A 4,641-nucleotide genomic window follows, 5' to 3' on the forward strand; every position below is an offset into this window, starting at 1 on the left:
TGTTGAGCTGTTTGACAGTTTGTAGCTCTTGGAGGGATATTTCAGCTCATTGTGTGAAGGTTGAAACTTCACAGTTGAAATCCTGCTGCTTGGGATACTGTCCTGTGTTCTTTACAGAGGAATTGGATAATATCCATGTGGATCCCAATAAATTGAACTTCAGGACACCAGCTGGTGTTTGGGGTAGATCTATCATATAGTCTGTGTAGCTTGTGTCCCTGCACTAAAGGAGGTGGAGATGGATTACAGCAAACCCTGTCATACTGAGCCATCATCACATTAGAGGGGTCACAGGGAATTTGTGATAGCTATTGGCTAGTTTCTTCCATTGCTTTCAACAGCAAATGAAATTTTGAGCAACTTGGGGCAAGTTGGGATCAGCCTATGACAGGGCTGACAGTCCAGTAGACCCCTGCAGAGCTAATTAAAATGAGACAGATTAGATGCCTGAAAATATTGTTAGGGAAACAACAAACTAGAAATATTTTGCTGTGGTTGAGATGGTCTGACCTTCTATATTTGGCATGTTCCTTGTGCTTCTGTCAATGTGGAAGCCTTGCACGTTTGTGTGACTCTTCACTGTGTAAATGAAATGAGAACATGCTGTGTACCATAGAAGGTAATGATGGTATCTGACTGTCCAGCAGTAAGGGTTCCATATTAGTGTGATTCAACTCTAACAGGCCAGCAGCCTGACAGTATGTTGGTGCAAATGGTATTGAAAGCAAAGTGAGGTAACCTTTGTAGAAGGGATGTGGAGAGCCTTTAAACTCACTGGCATAGTTCTGAATTAGACACAGACCTGTGACAACAAGTGCCATATTTGAATGTGGCATGGCATTAGAAATAACAATTGGACCTTTGCTTTCGGAGGCATGAAGTGGTGTTGCTGGATATGAAGGTCCTTGAGGCTGTGGTGACTTTCTGAAATGACACCTTTGTGGTGTTTTTGTTGCAATGTTAAATGGGAGATGCTATAATTCCTTCATCAAAACAGATCGAGACTTGATTAGGTGTCAGACATTGAGATTTCTATTTGAAGTAGACAAGGAGTTGGGGGCACAGATGTTCCTCAAAAGGCTGGAGAAATAACTTGTACTTTTTGCAGTATTAATGACCAAAGGATGATTTGAAGGAATGGTCCTTCAAGGAAGTGAATTTCCAATACTGGAGCTCTGCAGGGAGACAGACTGTATATTATTCCATGTCCATCTGTAGTAAAGGACTATTGACTATGATCTCCACCGAACAGTCGCAGTTGGCTTGTAGAATTGATATCTCACTTCTGACTTGAATTTTCATCATGCAATGGCACTTTCTGGTACATCTTAAGATGGAAAACCAAATTTAGAATATAATGGCAGAAATAGATGTTAACCTTGCAGTTTGGCACTTTTTTCTGCAGGCCTGGTAACAAGGCACAAAACTCTCCTTTGCTATGCTGCCATCACAGCAACAATTGTTGCTGCCAGATTCTGTACTTGCCCAGAATCACTTTCACTACCACCTCCATGAATCTCTACTGTATATAGATGCTGCCAGGAACCCAAACTCACCAACTGGATTGCCGCCTCTTGGGTGAAGTTCGATGTAGGGCATAAATGTTTCTTCTTTCCCTTTTAACCCCCACCCCACTTTCCATATTCTCTCTAACTGACATTACAGCCAGTAACACTGGAATGGTCTACTGCTGCTGACCAAGCTGTTGTACTGAAACAGTCCCTTGCTTCCTGTAACCTTTCAGCTCTACTCCTGACAGTAGAGAGTTGTTACTAAACACCTTTTCAGCCAGCAATGTGATTCTTACACTTGACTGTTTTGTGCCCATGGTTTAATCAAGCACCATTCTGAGTGTCACTTCTCCAGCACCTGTCACAATGACACGAGAGGCAGTGTTCTGCGTTTAGTTTGGCTCTTGTTTCAATTTCAACCATATCCAGCTTTTGCCTAAAGGACAAGGTGAAGATTTGCTTACACAATTGGCTGTATGCTTCCTGGATCAGTCTGTTACTTGCTTGAAGATTTAATTTGAATTTGTGTAATAGCTTTGCTAGTTGAATAGCTGGAAGTTTCTTCCCTTGGGTGGACTGAATAGGTGTAGGAACTGTTGTCGCTACAGATGTGATCTGGTTGGGTACTGCAGGTCTGTAGCTGGGTCAGCTCTCCTAGAGATTTCCCTAAATGTGCACACTGTGTTTCCCAATTCCCAGTTATTTGGATAGTTGGCCATGCAGGTCAGTCAGCCTGCACCTACACTCATTCATGTGTGGTGATCCTCAACATAATTCATGCTTTCTTTCCTTACCCCCTGATGAACATTCTTTGTCTCTTCATCCCCCACACACTGATATTGCACCCTGCCCGCCCCCAGCCAAAACAGCTGTATCTGCATCTGCCCCAGGGTTAGGAGCTATGATGGACAGGCTGACACTGTTCACTGTCAGTTCCAGACACTGCTACTGGACCTTGTGCCCAAGCAACTGACATTCAAACACATCCTGCCCTTGCTATCCCTCTCTACAAATGCATCTATATTCCTCAACATGTTTTGCTTCAACTTTTGACTTCTAACTTTGGAATCCTGTGCCTTTTTTGTTCTTAAATTTCTGATTCTTCCCTTTAGGAGGATCTATTATGATATTACTGGGTAAACTGAATACTAAATGCTTCTCTCTTCCCTTTTGAGAATGGCCACCGGCCTGCAAATTCTATTTGGTGGTCACATGGCTCCTAGAGTACCTCAAGGATGCTTTTTCAGTTTGAAAAGTCAGATTATTTGCCTTTTTTCTCTTGGAAATATAACAATCCAGACCAGACTCGAGGTAGCATAACTGTTAAAGCTATGACTGATTCTGGGTCTTTGACTCTTGATCCTTCAGTCAATGACTGGAGGCCACGACAACCAATGGGGAAACTGAACTTTTTTCTCTTTCTCTTTGTCGTGTGTACAGCAGATGGCCAGTTCATTCTAGCAATTACCAGGAACCTGACCCATCCTACCCTCAACCTGTCATCTGTACATGAAAGATGGACAAGAAGCTGAGTGCAGGCCTAAGCTCATCAAAGGAACTTGTAGCCTTCCGCTTCCCAATTACCTCTTGTGGTTCAACCCCAGCAGGTGAGTATTGGAGGGTCTGGCTTTCTGTCCCTTTGAATGGGCCAGCTCCCTATTAAACAGTGTCCTCCATTGCAGGAGGAGACTGGAAGCTTTGCGTATGAAACCGACATCTTGGGGAAGAGGATGATTCAGACAGGGCCACAGGGCTCAATAACCAGGGACAGCACCTTCAGGTGAGAGGGCAGGGGGTTTGTTGTTATGTAGAGGGACCAGGTTACTGACTGAAACTCCACCACCTCTGTCTCTTGACAGCCTGCAAGTACAAGGGGGAGCATGAGGCTGGCTTGCAGTCTCCTGGTGGATGGGTAAGGACTCTGAATGGAAAGCCCAGCCTTGAACTGCATGGATTTAAGAGGATATTTTGACTGAACAGTGTCAGATTTGTGGGCCTGGGCCTGAGCCACAGTAAGTGTCAGCTCTTTGGGCCCTCTGTGCCTCTTATTTCAATCTAGGTTGGTTTGTGACTCATTACAATAGACTAATAAACAGCTGCCCATCTTAAAATCAAGCCTGTTGTTAAACTCTTCCCACTTCAAGACACTCACTCTCGAGCAGCATTTCTTCAACATTCACTTTGAAGTCCTCATTCTGAAGATTAAATCAATCCTCACTGCAATGACTGAAAGGCCCCACTCCTTAAACCATCCATACCTGGTGGTAAGATGGCCAAGCATTGATCTCAGCAACATTCCCCCTGCACCACAAGGTGTCTGATATCACTGTCACCTTTCTAATGTGACACCTTGTCAAATATTTTCTAGAAAACCCTGTAGGCAACCACAGGGTGCCCTCCATCAATTCTGCTTCATGTTTCCTCCAATCACAAATGCTATTTCCTCAATCATGTGGACTACAATTAAGGACTGTGTAATCTTTCAGTGCATTCTCAGGGCTAACAGGCCTACTGGTTTCTCTTGCCTTTGCCATCAGTTTGCAAAATGCTGGGACTTCAGAACAGTCTAAAAGCAAACATGTTCATCTTCAAACCTAAAGATGAGGTCCAATTACTACCTGGGACCATTGACATGACTTTTGCTTGGTATCCTCTTCCTTGGCAATTGTAATTTCCTCATGCTATCCTGGCTTCCCCCACCCCATAGACTTTCAAAATTGATTTCAATGATTGTTTCAAACTTTCGAGCTTTTTTGTTTTTTCTTTAAAAGACTTATTTCTGGGATGGTCTGAAACTCTTCAGCAACTGACCACCTCCTGTTTTCAGGTGCCCCTATGGGGGTGATGACTACCTGACTGTCCTACACCCAGTAGATGCCTCTTCTGGCCTGCAGTTCCCAAAGCATCACAAGCGGTTTGAAGTGAAGACCTTTGTTTTCTTGGATGGAGTGTCTGAGCAGCCCCTCTCTGGACAAGTAACCAAACTGATGGAATTGAGACCAACCTCATGAAATCCTCTTGCTGGTTCTCTGTATTATAACCTGGGGATCCAGCTACAAAATGCTCAGTTGGGTGTAAATTCTTTCCTAGGTTTACCTGCACTGCAGTGCTGAGGTTTGCTCTCCCTCTG

At 44.0% G+C, this 4,641-nt stretch overlaps 1 long non-coding RNA gene across 1 annotated transcript; it reads left to right on the plus strand.

The window, feature by feature from the left end:
* The first annotated feature begins 2,956 nt into the window (after window positions 1-2,956).
* LOC125482731 lies at window positions 2,957-3,501 on the plus strand. Its single transcript, XR_007261733.1, has 3 exons — window positions 2,957-3,118; window positions 3,194-3,291; window positions 3,371-3,501. It is a non-coding gene; the product is annotated as an uncharacterized LOC125482731 (long non-coding RNA).
* The last annotated feature ends 1,140 nt before the right edge of the window (window positions 3,502-4,641 follow it).

Source organism: Rhincodon typus, unplaced genomic scaffold (assembly GCF_021869965.1).
Source record: "Rhincodon typus isolate 14 unplaced genomic scaffold, sRhiTyp1.1 hic_rhity00016100, whole genome shotgun sequence".
Lineage (NCBI taxonomy): Eukaryota > Metazoa > Chordata > Chondrichthyes > Orectolobiformes > Rhincodontidae > Rhincodon > Rhincodon typus.